Below are 16,167 nucleotides of genomic sequence, written 5' to 3' on the forward strand. Positions count from 1 at the left end.
CGATCATGTAAAAGCTACCCCTTACGCTCCACGTTGTCTGTAGCAAACGTAGACTGGGAACTCGATTGAATCAGTGGAATGTTATCTCTCAAGCTGATAACACCAATAACTGCCATATATGTTAATTAAACATCTTAAAACATGGGGCTATGCTTAGTTGCAAGAAAATAACCTAATCTTTATTCGATATTAGCCAAATTAAATCTCAAATACGACGAAGCCGTGACAGTCATTATCCCCGTTACTGAACAAAATGGAGAGGTGGTACGTGTCCTTTGCTAAAGGTAGTATGCACCTCGAAAGTGAAAGACTTAAACTTTCCTTAAGGAATCTTTTAACCATTCTCTTCAAAAACAAGAATGAACATCTGGGGTCACCGTGCAGATTGTGGTACTGTTTAAACAAACAACCAAAGATTTACCGATATTTAAAATTCAAAATGGCCTCCATCCCTGTGTTAACTCTACGGAGAAAAATAAATTTTCGAACTTCGTAAAAACTAGTCCGGTGAAAAGTTTTCTTATTCTAAGAGCTTTAAAATGAGCCCTCACAAGTGGTTTACCCAGAAAAGAATTGTAAAAGTTTGAGAGTCCCCAAGGCGCGTTCTACCTTAAAATTCAATCTATGGCACCTGTAAACTGACAGGTCTGTATGAATCATTCTTAAGTCTTAGGTATGCGTTGTGATGCGGTGCGGCATCGGTCAGGACGCCTTCAAAGGTATTACCCACCTCAAAATATGTGTTTCCAATAGTTTCTCATGTAATATTCGTAGGAACAAAGTTTGAAAACATGTTTCGGAGCGGTGTAGTTTACGTATGGAGAGATGTTGTTAACGCATTCAAAGTGGCTCTATTCTCGTGCTATGCTGTAGAATAGAGGAAATACAATTTTCGCAAACTTTGTACCTAACTGAACGAAGCATCGAAGAATGTTTACTTTGATGAGTTGCAGCTCTGTACAAAGCAGCGTGAACATCCTACAAACAGAAAAGTACCGTCTTCCATACACGCTAAAGTTTTTCATCCACCAACAGCTTTAAAATGAGCCCCCACAAGTGGTAGGTCAGAAAAGAACTGAAGTCCAAATATCTGTCCCCTGGGCGCATTTTACCTTCAAGTTTGCAATGTCGACTTGTTATTCATCTATCGGTGATAGATAAATTGTAATACAGTGTTGAAGCAGTCTTCCAGTAAAAGTAAGACTGCATGCAACGCATTGTTGTAGTGGATAATTAAACGCGCACGACAAACGTAACTCCCTAGCTTAAGGGGAGGGGTTTGGCTGTATTTCGATTACCGTTCGCAAAACTCGCACCACATGTTTTTATATCAACAGCTCGCTCCACGTTTTACTGTATCGCAAAATATCGCGCTATACTATTTGGCGTGTACCAGACCAGTGCGGCACCTGCGCTACACCATCCTTTTGACATACATGTGGTTCAGTGCACGGTGTAAAATAACGTAACAACCATTTTGGATACATTGCGTTATTGACCAGTTGGTGCTGAACAAAGATTGATTTTAGAGGGGGTATGCCAGTGGTGAGTGGAGCGTATGCGTGATGCGTGATTTGGCCGTGTATTTCTGTCTGTTGCTGCTCCACTAGGTGACTGGATGCCACATGTTGTGGGTTCGAACCTGATTGAAAACACCGTATATTCATAGCAACGTAATTACCGATTGTAGGTATGATACAGAATGAGGCTGGGTTGGATTTTCACACTTCCAAACTTTTGTTAACGAGGGGGTGGGGCAGGGGGGTGACGCCAAACGCACTTAGTTTCGTTTACCATGCGCGTGCGTTAATTATCCACGGCCCCTAAGGCTAAATGCCTAGTTTTGCGATATATTAGAGAATGGGGTAATAAGGGCGATTAATATCTTTCATTGAAAAATATGGGCAGTGTTTTCACAAGTTAACAGCTATCGCCCTTTCCATCCGTAATTTACCAAATTCGGCTTATATTGCAACATGGCCTATGTTGGTATAGCAAAAAGAATTCAAACGAAAATGCCATTAACTTGTGTAGAATGCGATTTCAAATAGAAGCGAAATAATCGGAAACGAGTCGATAAATTTGTTGAATAAATTTTTATTATGCTTTCAATGTCAAATGAGGAAATGAACTTCAATACCGGAAGCACAGACGTTTGTGCAGTTTACATAAAATTAGCATAAGAAGCGATGTAACCAACCCATGAAACTCGAAACAGATTCAGTGCGCCTATCCTGGTAGAACACTGATATTAGCTGAAAGGGAGGATATTTAGTCAAAAAATTTACATCGTTTCCTGTTTTTTTTTTCAGCGAACGTTTTTGAAGACAAAATGTTCAGGAAATGCCATCTTCATAAGAGAACGTGCCTTTACACTAAAACCGCATAAATAAAAGTGGCGCTCGAAAAAATGAGATTCAATACAGAAAAAAAAAACACGTATGTTGTGAACGACTCAGATTACAGCAGACGATCACCTGCGTGCTGCAGTAGCAATTTTACGCGGGAATTTTCCCAGATATTTGGACAAAGTCTGTGATTCGGTTGGTCAGGACTTGTATCGGTCGATCTACACTGGTACTATTTGCATCCAGTGTGGAGAAACTTCCAGCAAGCTGTTAATGGTTAAAAAAGGAAAAAGGAACGTTAACTGAAATGCAATATGAGGATTGAGTGACAGTATTTGGAAGGGTGGGTTTTGCACTGTGGAGGACCACTGCCACAGCTTCTTAGGACTGTACAATTTTTGCTCATCTCATGAAGAAATAAATCAAAACGCAGAGTTCCTTATATTATCGCGTGATGGACTGCATCTGATAATATAAGGTTATTCACAAAATACCGGGATTTATGTCCGAGTACATCGTGCAGCAGAGGTATTGTCCGAGACGCGTAGCGTCGAGGACAATACCGCAGCGTACGATGTACGAGGACATAAATCCCGGTATTTTGTGAATAACCTTATTATTATACACCTTTTTAGTCCAACTTTACTTGAAAAAAGTCGAAATTTAGGCGTTTTTGGATGCTTCTTCACTTCTGCTTCTGCACGATCGCGAGCAGACTGGGAACGCGTTCAGCGTGTCCGCTATTAAGCGCATAGAACGAAATTTCAACCCGCGCTGCGCAGGGCGCGTGGTAGAATTTTTACGTCAGCAGCATAATTTCACTCAAATTAACCGGTTTTGGACTGACCATGATTTCCTTTGTGAAGTACTGAATGTTAAGAAGTATATATTGTTGTAAAAATGTAAAATATTCTCTTCTTTTTCCTCGCGTTGACGTAAAGGTGTTTTGAGGTCAAAGGTCAAATAGCGTCCAATAACGCCTAAAGTTATTGTACTCCGCGTCAAAGTTATTGGACTCCGCGTCCTCTGATACCGAAACTTACTGTACGACGAAACTCCATAGGTTACAGACGTAGGTGTATGATAAATCACGTTACATCAACAATTGTAAAGAATAACAAATGGAAAGGATTGGTTGGGTATTTATTTTTTACTTGGTTGGTTTCCTTCAAGACACACTCGGCAGAATAGTCTGGGTATTTTAGTCATATGTCGAGTAGAATAACATAAATGCTACAACAAAAACTTACGCTTCTTGGATTTTGGCAAGTTATCTTCTTTCCTGTCTTCAAGGATTTCTCTCATTTCGTCAAGACACCCCTCTCATCAAATCGTCCGAATCCTACGGTTCAGAGCGAAGAAGAAGTAGAATTGTCGGTATTCAATTCATCCAGAGACACGCAGACAAGAAGACACACAGACAAACAGACGCAAAGACTCTTTGACTCAGATTTATTCCACACTTATCATGTCTCTCAGACAGAGAGTCAGTCAGACAGCTGTCATAGTGCATAACAAATGGCCTTTCATGCTGCTTCTCACAGATCCTCTGAAGTCGAACTCGTGATATGATTTATCTAAGTGTCGTTTTGATGTTTAGATAGGTAACCCACACATTTATACACTTGTCATTAATGATGTGAAAGAGAAAGTGTCGTGAAACACCAAAGTATACCAGACAGAGATTTGAACCTTTGTAATTTTGGCGGCTGTTAATGATAGGAAGACTTGATCCAAGTGTGTCAATACTAACTGTTTCGGCTGATGTGCAGCGTCTCGGAAGCTGTTATCAAATTGGTTGGCCGAATCTTACCGTTGTAAATGAATAATACAATATTACTCCCTAAGTTGCTGTGAATAGTGACAATCGACCGATCAGATATAACCTTCCTAGCACGCTGCACATCAGCAGACATTTTTTCTCGGCGGTGTTTTTGTGAGTTATTCTCCTGTCACACGGTTGAAGTTGAGTGGTGTCTAGCAAAGTGGTACAAAGTCACTGCTTTTGTAACAAGTTATACTATATTTGTGGCAAAACTGAAAATATGACTGAAAATATCAACAATGTCCCCACTGTTTTGTAAATATTTTCTGGCATCGTAATATATGCTAATGAGCTGAAATGTTCATGGTTGTTTATGCTAATGGACACGTAAGCCAATGAGACTAACAGCTGCCCTGTTAAACCACAAAGCTTTGCTACAGAATTCCGTTCGGCATTCATATCTATCGGTATTTCACTTTATATATTGATTCTGCGACGTCGTCTTATCGATTTAAAACATTAAGCATTAAAACACTAGCTAATTTTTCCTTTTCCCTCACTCCAATAGCCATCTATTCAATATAATGATGTCGACTGATGTACTTTTAGATATTTCTTCACTAAAAATACAAATTCTTGTTTTACTCCCGAAATCAGGTAACACTTCGTTTTCATCAGCCTATATGATTGTAGCGTTCAGTGTTAGAATTCGAATTTTAGTCCGGACTCGAAATAATTTGTATCAACAATAAATTTGCATGTTGTACAAAACAATTGTATTGGCAAGACTAAAACTCTGTACATCAACATACTTCTTTCGTTGAAAAATGAATATGTGTAATACTCAAAATTAGTAAATATATTTTCGAAAAGTAACAACTCTCTTGTTTAACTGACAAAGGTATGTCAATATTCGTGTATCGAAACATTTTCAGTTGTTACAGCTCTTTTGGATGAATGATAACTGTGTTAGGTAAAGATTCGATTGTGTCTCGATTTCAACAAGTCTGGTTTATTTTGGAGTGGTATAATTCGCAAGCCTTGATCTATGTGCCCTCGCCGAAAGTAACTGCAACGCTGTTCCATGCTAGAAATCACTCTACCTGTCAACTGAAGAATTTTATGTTAGATATGCTGGTACTCACCATGCCTAAGTCTGCAAATCTGCCTCGCTCACTGTTTACCTGGGTTACCCAAACTAAGAGAACTGAAAAGGTGAATAGTAGAACGTACTTCATGGTTGTAATGGCAAAGTCGTGGGATGAAACTGTGGCACACCCAAGACACTCTCAAGATCCTGAAGATAACCCGGCCTTAGACTGTTTATATAGACACTAAGTAGATCAATATGTGACTTCCCTTTTATTCGACTTGACCGCACCAATTATTTTCGTCACCACAACGATTTGGACAAAAATTACGTGTTTTTCATAACAATTGACCTAATTAAGCGACAATATATTCGATCAATTCTGCTTGGGTTTGGGTGGTAATTTTAGTGAATGAAAAAAACAAGCCAGTATTTCGGATACTTTTTTAAAAAGAACTGAATGTATTCGAAAGTATCACAATGGTGCGTGTATGTCTGAATAAGTATGAAAGGTGATCCTTGTACAATGAAAATGAGCGTTTTTTTCCGAACAAACTTCCTATAAGAACACCATTAGCATCTCACGTACACCTGTCAGCGAAGTCAAAATGAAACAAAAGTACAAATCCATAGTCAACATTATTTGACAAAGAGAGACGTGCTGTTCCTAACTGCAGTTCAAATGTCTTCAACTAGATTTCGATTGAGCTAATTGTCACACAAGTGTCCAAGTACAAGGATTTCATATTATATCATCTCTCTTCCAAAGTTGGCAGAATCTCTCAACTCTCTGCTATTGAGTCACAACTCTCTCTCTCTCTCTCTCTCTCTCTCTCCGTCTCTCTCTCTCTCTCTCTCTCTCTCTCTCTCATCTTCTCTCTCTCTCTCTATCTGACGCTGTCGAGTTGTTTTCTCAGCTTAAAGCTCTCCTAAACATTAGATACAACCGCCCTTAGCTTTCCAGTATTTGCTGATAAAAGGACAGACTTAGAATAATAACTACTAGAACAAGCTAACAAGCAAAGTAAATAAATAAATAAATAAATAAATAAATAATCCTCATGCACACACATTTTCTTTCATCTATCCGTCTTGTTATCGGAAGCGTCGGAAAAATCTATTGAATTTATATATGTGCGCGTAGTAATAATGAAAAATAAAGAAAATCTACGCAGCATCGAAGTCGAAACTCTATCAAAGTATCTGGCATCTGTTGCTAAGAGAGTGATGAAGAGCGCAACAAATGCTTCGTTGAAGTAGAGCTTGAACACTCCTGTTCTAAAGAGGCAGAAGAAGAGCGAGGTGACTGATAAAATGGACGGCAGACATCTAAATACAGTCTGCAGACGTCAAGAGTCCGATTGTGAGTGCTCTGATGGCGCACTGCGAAGAAAAAGACATTCACAAAATTTGAAGATTTTGAAAGAATGCTGTGAAGAAACAAGATGGTGAATGCTCGAAATGCATCCGTAGAAAAGTAGCAGAAAAGCCTAAGGCTGCATTTACAATTAACTCAGGAGGGGGAGATTTCAGGGGGACTTGAAAAAGTTGACAACACGCAAGGGGGGTTTTAAGAAAATTGATGTTGCAAGGGGGACTTGAAAATTTGTTGAAGATCAAATTCCTGGCACTTTCATTTCCTGATATTTCCATTTTCGGCGCGCCCTTTGGGCGCAAGTTTTAGGATATAGGCCTATTAAACATTGTGGCAAAAGATTTAGGTTGTCATGATTTCTGCTTACCCGGCTCTGTTGTGCAAAACTGTGCTCTATAATGACTAAAAGTTTCAACTTAACCTTTCAATAACAATTTAGGAGATAACTTATTTGATGTCATTCTTCCATTGACAGTACATTGGGTCTATGTCAGTGTAAAACGTTCATGTAGCCGTATGTATATTTTTTTATTTTTTGAGGACTTTGACAGAATACGATTTATCTTGAATAGCGCATACAAACTATTTAGAATAGTGCATAGTGTCATCAATAACAACTAGAAGCTTCAGGTCAAGCAACTTTGAAAAACAATTTGGGAGCAGATAACCTATGTGTTATTTGTAGTTTCCTCATACTACCTTTAATGTATAGTGAATCATCATTTCGGTGAAGTTCCAAACTCAAATTTCTTTGGCACACATGCAGCTGTATCCATGTTAGTCTAATCAAGTACATTAATATCAATAATCAATAGTACATAAATACACAGATTTAGCTAGTTTTGTATTTGAAAAATTATTCATAGTTACCTCATAGACTGGAATGTACCATTGGATCAACATTTCGGTGAAAGTCAAAAATCAAATTTCTTGCACACATGGACATGTATAACCACCCTAGTCTAATCAAGTACAATTATGTCAATTATTAAGGGTCCATATATGCGCAAATATTGCAGGTTTCTAATCGGGAAAAAATATTCACAGTTTTGTCACAGACTCCCATGTACAGTGGATCAACATTTTCGGCTAAATTCCAGAATCAAAATTCTTGTACATATGTGCACTTGTAAACACCCCATGCTATTTAAGTACATATATATCAGTTATCAAACGTCTATAGATGAACAGATATTGCAAGTTTTATATTGCAAAATACACGTTCATAGTTTTCTCATAGACTACCATGTATAGATGAAATCTAAAAATCAAATTTTTGTAGACACCAAAACAGGTCCAATAATCAGTATCATTCAGTGTAAATGAAGAATTTATCAGGTTCAAAGAACAAAGTAACAAATAGAAGATGGATATGACGATGGGTTGCCTTGAATCACCAATCAGAGATGGTATCACGTGTCCTTAGTTGCATGTTACACCGGTCAAGATCGAACCTAAGTGACATGGTAGAGCCACCAAATTTAATTTGTTAATTTAATAATCACCAAATGTATGCACGCACGCATGCATGCATGCATGCATGCATACATACATACATACATACATACATACATACATACATACATACATACATACATACATACATACATACATACATACATACATACATACATACATACATACATACATACATACATACATACATACATACACTCAGCACACATCATGAAAGTTACCGATTTCTCATGACTTTACACACTTTTCTTGCAGATCTTGTGTCAGCAGACAGGAGGAATGGGTAGATGCCTTTAAATACAGTACAGACATTGACTTAATTCACCCAACTAATTGATTACGTAATTACAAAAATGAAAAAAGAGTCCAATGCCCATTTTGTCAAATTTCTGCTGATGACGCTTTAGATTTTTCTCTTCCATGAATCTTTTCCCTCTATTTTTCTTTTTCATGCTGTTTTCTTTGTAAAGAAGCTTTGACAACTATTTTTGATACCTAAATCATAGACCCTCGAGAAAAACAGTCTATGCCTAAATTGACAATAAACGATCATGTAAAAGCTACACCTTATTACGCTCCACATTGTCTGTAGCAAACGTAGACTGGGAATTCAATTTAATCAGTGGAATTTTTTTTCTCAAGCTGATAACACCAATACCTGCCATATATGCTAATCAAACATTTTAAAACATGGAGCTATATTTAGTTGCAAGAAACTAACCTTATCTTTTATTCGAAAAGAGCCAAATTAAATCTCAAATATGACGCAGGCGTTATCGTCTTTAAAACACGTCAATAAACAAAACGGAGAGATGGTGTCCTTAGCTTATGGTTGTATGCACCTCGAAAGTGAAAGATTTAAGCTTTTGCTCAAACTTTCCTCAAGGAATCTTTCAGTCATTATCTTTCAAAATCAAGACTAAAAATCGGGGGTCACAGTGCAGATTTTGGTACTGGAGAAACAAATAACCAAAGATTGAACGATATTTAAAATTCAAAATGGCCTCCATCCCTGTGTTAACGCTATGAATTAGAATAAAATTTTCGAATTTCAAAAAGGTTTTCTTACGCCAAGAGCTTTAAAATGAACCCCGACAAGTGGTATATCAGACAAAAATTGTAAAAGTTTGAGAGTCCGAATATCTGTCCCCGAGGCATGTTCTACCTTAAAATTCAATCTTTGTCTACCTTTAAACGGACAGGTCTATATGTATCCCATTCTGAAGTCTTCGGAGTGCATTGTGATGTGGTGCGGCATCGGTTAGGACGCCTTCAAAGGTATTACCCATCTCAAAAATATGTGTTTCCAACATTTTCTCGTGTAATATTCCTAGAAGCAAAGTTTGAAAACAGTTGCAGACGACTCGAACCTTTTCCATACATATGCTAATAACATTAATTGCATTGAACTTTCACTAGTAGAAATCACTTGAGAAATGTAACACGTTTATGTGACGCTAATATGCTCGCCTTAAACATAAATAAGACAAACTATGTATTTTTCCATCAAAAACGTAGAGCAGTGTATTTACATGGTAATCTGTGTGTGAAAAATCAACCTCTAGTTCAGAGTCACCAAGCGTCATTTGTCGGAGTAATTATTAATGAGTACCTTACATGGAAACAACACATCAAAGGGAAACGCGATGATAAGAAAGAAGGCCGGAATATTATATAGATTGAGACACGTTGTACCGTAAAGTATTCTCATTTTGCTCTATATATCATTTATTCAACCCCATGTAACATATGGCTTAGAAGTATGGGGGAATACATTTGCATCGTATCTTAATCCAATTTATGTCACTCACAAAATGTCTATGCGCAGTATAACATTCTCTGACTTTAGAGAGCCATCTTCACCTTTCTTCTATAATCTACGTATTTGGATGTTCATAAGCTCTACAAGTTGCTATTCTATACTTTTATGTTTGATTTACTCCACCAAAATGTTCCTAATGACTTACCAGATCATTTTCATATTGTAAACCATTGCTACGATACCCACCAAAAGGTGGACATGAATTTAGTATTGCCTAGAATGTATACATCTGCAGGTCAATCTTCAATATCTTACACAGGCGCAAAACTATGGAACACATTGGCGAATTCTATTAAAAATCAAACATCTAGATATAAGTTCACAAAAGCCCTGAAAGACTATCTCTTACGAGAATGGCTTACTATGTATTAATATACTTATGTATTTGGTCAATTGCAAAGGTTAACGAATTCTAGTTGTAATCAGTAACCTAACTTTGTGCGATCTTTGTTTTTTTACTTTCACAGTTACTATCTTCTCTTCACAAAATTACATGTATCATTTTATAGGACAGCAGCCCGTAATAGTTTTTAATAATGCAATGTACTATGAGTTCACGGGGCTAGGCTCGACTAGCGCATGGCTGTATTCCTAGCTCCTTATTGTCAATGTATTCTGCGGAATTTGAATTGTATTAGGTTCCATTAAGCTTAAATATGATGACGAACATTTTGCGATATTTGAAATTCAAAATGGCCGCCATTCCTGTATTAACTCTAAGGCAAAAATAAAATTTTGGATTGAAAAACTAAGACAGTGAAAGTTTTTCTTTCTCCAAAGGCTTTAAAATGACCCCAACATGTGATTGATAAGAAAAGAGTTGAAGTCTAAATATCTGTCCCCCAGGCCCATTCTGCGTTAAAGTTTGTTATGTCAACTGGTCATTCACCTTTTGGCGATAGATGAATTGTTATGCAGTGTTGAAGCAGTTTTGCAGTAAAAGCAATGCATACTGCATGCAATGAATTGTCGTTGTAAAGCTAAGTACCTAGTTTTGCGATATATTAGAGGATGGGGTAAAAAAAGGGGAATGATATCTTTCATTGAAAAATATGGAAAGTGTTATCACAAGTTAACCCGTTGAGTGCTGTAGATTTTCCCACCAAAATTTTAGTGTAAAATTGTACCAACTTTTTTGAATTTCTCTGTATTTTGTTGACAAATTTTGACTAGATAGACATCACTTTTCATTGACTACAATTTTTGATCAAAAGTTTTGAAAAATCGGAAAAAAATTTGTGCAGGTTACATTTTATACAGGAGACACAAGTTGACTTTGGCACTCAACTGGTTAATAGCTATTGCCCTTTCCATCTGTAATTTATCAAATTCTGCTTATATTGCAACATCATGGAGTTGTTGTTATGGCACATAGAATTCGAAAGAAAATGCCGTTAACTTGTGTAAAAAGCAATTTTAAAATAGAAGCAAAATAATTGAAAACGAGTCAATAAATTTGTTGAATAAAGTTTTTATTATGCTTTCAATGTCAAATGAAGAAATTAATTTAAAAATAGTTAACATCGACGTTTGTGCATTTCACATGAAAGAAATGAACAAATCAAGCATTGTAACTAACTCATTAAACTCAAAACAGGTACAGCGCGAACATTTTTGTCTTGAACACTGACATTACCTTGAAGGGAGGATATTTAGTCAAAAAATTACATCGTTTTGTGGCTTTCTCAGCGAACTTTTTCAAAATACAAAATGTTCAGGAAATGCCATTTTCATAAAAGAACGTGCCTTTACACTGAAAAAACTGCAATAAAATGAAAGTGCCGCTCGTAAAATGAGATACATTACAGAAAAAACGCGTATGTTGTGAACGACTCAGATGACAGCAGACAGTCATGTGCGTGCTTCAGTAGCAATTTTACGGGAATTTTCCAAGATATTTGGATGAAGTGTGTGAATTCCGGTTGGTCAGGACTTGTATCGGTCGATCTACTCTCAGACTGGTACTATTTGCATCCACTGTGGAGAAACTTCCAGCAAACTGTGAACAGTTAAAAAAAGGAAAGGAAACGTTACCTGTAACGCAATTTGAAGATTGAGTGGCAGTTTTTGAAAGGAGCTTGTTTCTGGTGATTTTTGCACTGTGTAGAGGACCATCACCACAATTTGTTGCGACTGTAAAATGGATGCTAATCTCATGAAGAAATTAACCAAAGCCAACACGCATTGTTCCGCGAACATGTAGATAAAAAGTAGTGAGATAACTAAATGAAAACGTGTTCAATGCTAGCCTCCGCTAAATGATGTCTACTATCGCCGGTTGTAGGGAAGGAGCAGACACATTGAAATACATTGTAAATATTTTGTTTGGAATACCTGACATCATCCATCGCACAGATTTCACGAAATGGAATTTGCCTGTACGCATGATTTTAAACAATGGTACATGAAAAGCTAATGATGTCTGAAAATTGATCGCGGAAAATGTGCGCGTGAAATTCTTTTTTTAAGGTTGGGATGTGGCAAAGTTGCCGTTGTTGTAAAAAAGTGGTCAAGTTTCTCGCTTGCATCTCTTTTGGTTAAAATTTTAAGGTAAAATCATGTCTAACCTGCTGTCCGCATTTCTCATGTATTCCCGCTATGTCACATCTGATAATACTGCTTTTATGACCAAAAAAACAATAATATACCAACCTAGGCAATCAATATTTTTAGGCGTTTGTAATTATAGTAAAATTTGGTAAGGCGATCGAGGAATGTTTTACCGTTTTGTTTTGTTTAATAGAATTTTTAATTTGTTTTCTTTATTTTATCATTTTCAACACCCTCGCCTAAAGATAACATAAAATGTAAATTCATCGGTTATTTTTCAAACAAATGTTTAGCATTTGGTGAATCGAAGCGACTTTGCCTGATTAGAGGACACGTACAGTTCTTGAAATGTTGGTCGAAGGTAAAGTACAAATAGGGGAGGAAAAAGATAGTTGAGATTTTCCTGAAAATGCGATAGGCAATATGTATCATAAGGAATCCCTATGATGGTACTGATTAACTTTGTGATCATAATTCTCGCATGATCGTCTGATAGATAGCCTTACATCTACAAATGTAAAAGAATTACAAATGCATGGAATAACATAAATGCTCCAACAAAAACTTACGTTTCTTGGATTTAGGTAAGTTATCTTCTTCCCTGTCTTCCAGGATTTCTCGCATTTCGTCCAAGACACCCCTCTCATCAAAATCTTCCGAATCCTATGGTTGGGAGCAAATAATAAACAGAATTTATAGGTATTCATGCAGAGACGGACAGATAGACAGACATACAGACAAGCAGACAAGACTTTATGACTCAGATTAATTTCGTATTCATCAAGTCTCTAAGTCACTCAGGGAGTCTGTCAGACAGCTGTCATGGTGCGCAAAGAACAGCCATCCTGGTTGTTTCTCACAAATCGTCTAAAGTCGAACTTGTGATTTATCTTTGTGTCGTTTAGATTTTTAGGAAACCCACACATTCATACGCTTGTCATTAATGGTATGTAAAAAAAATGCTGTGAAACACCAGAGTATACCGTACAGAGATCTTTCGCCATTTGAACCTTTGTCATGATCTTCCAAATTGGTACAAAGAAAATTAATATTTCACGCTCTCGATACATTAGCGTCCATGGACGCGATAAATCCAGCGCAATTCCTCTGAATTTGGACTCTAACAGTAATGGCGCCACGACATGCCAGCACGGTATCGACAACATGGTCGTTCTGGTTTACACATTTAAAAATTCACCCAGTAACTTATTTTTCTCATGGAGGTATTCTGCATACTACCGCCATATTCTATTGTATTTCAGCCAATCGTAATATTTGGCTGTCATTATCATTTTAATTCATTCATAACGTGGGTTTGAAACAAAAGAATTGTAGCATGGGCAAGTTATAATTAATTTGTACTTTTGTATCTTTTCTAAACTCGGAAGAAATCAAAGTATTGTCTTATTGTATTCTTTATGGGGTCGGCATCCGACATGGCCAAGATACTGTATAAATGGACACACTAACTCACAGGACAAACTATAGAGGACCGACTCAGGCACAGGCAGACTCACATACTGATGTATCAGTGGCCGGGCCGTGAGGCGTATAGCCATGGTTCCGTTTCAATAAACAAGTTCAAGTTCTACAACATCACTCGTGGCCACTTCCAGCTTCTTCCTTATATATGAACCTTTGTAATTTTGCACCTGTTGAAGTTGTGTGGTGTCTCCCGAAACGCTACAAAGTCACTGTTTTTTCATGCCAATTCTTATAAAGCCAGTTATACTATATGTTTGGCAAAACTAAATGAAAATATCAACAATGACCCCACTGGTTTGTAAAACATGACGTTTTTTCTTGCATCATAATATATGCTAATGAGCTAAAATGTGCATGAGTATATGCTAATAGCTTGTATGCAAATGAGGCTAACAGCTGCCCTGCTAAGCCACAAAGCTTTGTAACTGATCTCCATTCGATATTCATATCTATCGGGATTTCAATTATATATTGCATCTACGACGTCGACATCTCGATTGAAAACATTAAGAATTCAAACACTAGCTAAATTTTTACTTTTCCCTCACTCCAATAACCGTCTATTCAATATCATGATGTCGACTGAAATCGTGGCTACTTTAAAAGCATGCATGATAACACACTTTCTATCCATCGCGAAATGTTTATTTCAGAAAATAATGCTCATGTTGACCTTTACAGTGATAATGACAATAATGGAAGTGTACCCTAGAAAGCAATAAGAAAGTAATTCTTTGCTTGCGAATAGTACCTTTTAAATTCAAGAATTTTGTGTTTAGCGCTTCCGATCTACGCGCGTTTTTTTTTTTACAAAGACTAATTTGATTTTGCACGTTCGAAACTGAAACCCGACTATCTGTAATTTTCAATGTACTTTTCGATAACTGTCCACTAAATAAAATACAAATTCTTGTTCTACTCCCGAAATAAGGTAACATTTCTACATTTTCATCACCCTGTATGAGTGTACTGGCCTGTGTTGGAATTTGAATTTTACTCAGGACTCGAAATAATGTGTAATAACAATGAATTTGTATGTTGTACCGAACAATTGTATTGGCAAGACGAAATCTGTGTACCTAAACGTCAAACATACTTCACTGAAAAATGAATGTATGTAATACTGAAAATTAGTAAATATATTTCAAAAAGTAACAACTTTTGACCACCACGAGAATTAAACCACGCTTGTTTGACTGACAAAGGTATGTCAATATTCGTGTATCGAAATATTTTCAGTTGTTACAGCGCTTTTTGATGAATGATAACTGTGTTAGGTGAAGATTTTGTCTCGATTCCAACAAGTCTGATTCATGTTGGAGCGGTATAATTCGCAACCCTTGATCTTTGTCCGCTCTCCAAAAGTAACTGCAACACTGTTCCATGCAGGAAATAACTCCAACTGCCAACTAAAGCATTTTATGTTAGATGCTGGTACTCACCATGTCTAAGTCAGCAAATCTGCCTCGATCACTGTTTACCTGGGTTACCCAAACCAAGAGAACTGAAAAGGTGAATAGTAGAACGTACTTCATGGTTGTAATGGCAAAGTCGTGGGATGAAGCTATATCGCACCGAAGACACTCTCAAGATTCTGAAGATAACCCGACCTTAGACTGTTTATATAGACACGTAGTAGACCAATGAGTGGCTTCCCTTTTATTCGACTTGGCCTCACCAATTATTTTCGTCACCACAACGATTTGGACAAAACTTACGTGTTTTTCATAAAAATTGACTTAATTAGGCCTAAGCGACAATATATTCGATCAATTCTGCTTGGGTTTGGGTGGTAATTTTGGTGAATGAAAAACAAGCCAGTATTTCAGATACTCCTTTTAAAAGAACTGAATGTAATCGAAAGTACCACAATGGTTCGTGTATGTCTGAATAACTATGAAAGGTGATCCTTGTACAATAATAATGAGCGATTTTCAAGACAAACTTCTTGTGAACCATTAACATCTCACGTACACCTGTCAGCGATGTCAAAATGAAACAAAAGTATACACTCGCAATTAAAATTATTTGACAAAGAGAGACGTGCTGTTCCAAATTGCACTTTGAATGTCTTTAAATACATTCGATAGAGCTAACTTTCATTACAAGTTTCCAAGGTACAAGGATTTCATATTATATCATATTGGACTTCCAAAGTTGGGCAAGAACTGTAAAAGTGTTTGATATTGAGTCAAAACCAACTCTCTCTCTCTCTCTCTCTCTCTCCTCTCTCTCTCTCTCTCTCTCTCTCTCTCT

General features: G+C 37.0%; 1 protein-coding gene and 2 long non-coding RNA genes across 3 annotated transcripts in view; 1 reads left to right on the top strand and 2 right to left on the bottom strand.

Moving 5' to 3' along the window:
* Positions 1–17, top strand: part of LOC139118470 (uncharacterized) — a 15,474-nt gene extending 15,457 nt beyond the window's left edge. Inside the window, exon 6 of the mRNA XM_070681766.1 lies at positions 1–17. This exon is cut by the window's left edge and continues 256 nt beyond it. The gene's annotated coding sequence lies outside the window, so the exon portion shown is untranslated.
* Positions 18–2,087: 2,070 nt separating this feature from the next.
* Positions 2,088–5,394, bottom strand: LOC139147816 (uncharacterized). The gene is made up of 3 exons (XR_011555804.1): positions 5,259–5,394; positions 3,599–3,690; positions 2,088–2,615 (listed from the first exon to the last, which is right to left on the bottom strand). It is a non-coding gene; the product is annotated as an uncharacterized lncRNA (long non-coding RNA).
* Positions 5,395–11,331: 5,937 nt separating this feature from the next.
* On the bottom strand, positions 11,332–15,545 carry LOC139147823 (uncharacterized). The gene is made up of 3 exons (XR_011555805.1): positions 15,354–15,545; positions 12,996–13,089; positions 11,332–11,875 (listed from the first exon to the last, which is right to left on the bottom strand). It is a non-coding gene; the product is annotated as an uncharacterized lncRNA (long non-coding RNA).
* Between the last annotated feature and the right edge of the window lie 622 nt (positions 15,546–16,167).

Source organism: Ptychodera flava, chromosome 2 (genome assembly GCF_041260155.1).
Source record: "Ptychodera flava strain L36383 chromosome 2, AS_Pfla_20210202, whole genome shotgun sequence".
NCBI classification, from domain to species: domain Eukaryota; kingdom Metazoa; phylum Hemichordata; class Enteropneusta; family Ptychoderidae; genus Ptychodera; species Ptychodera flava.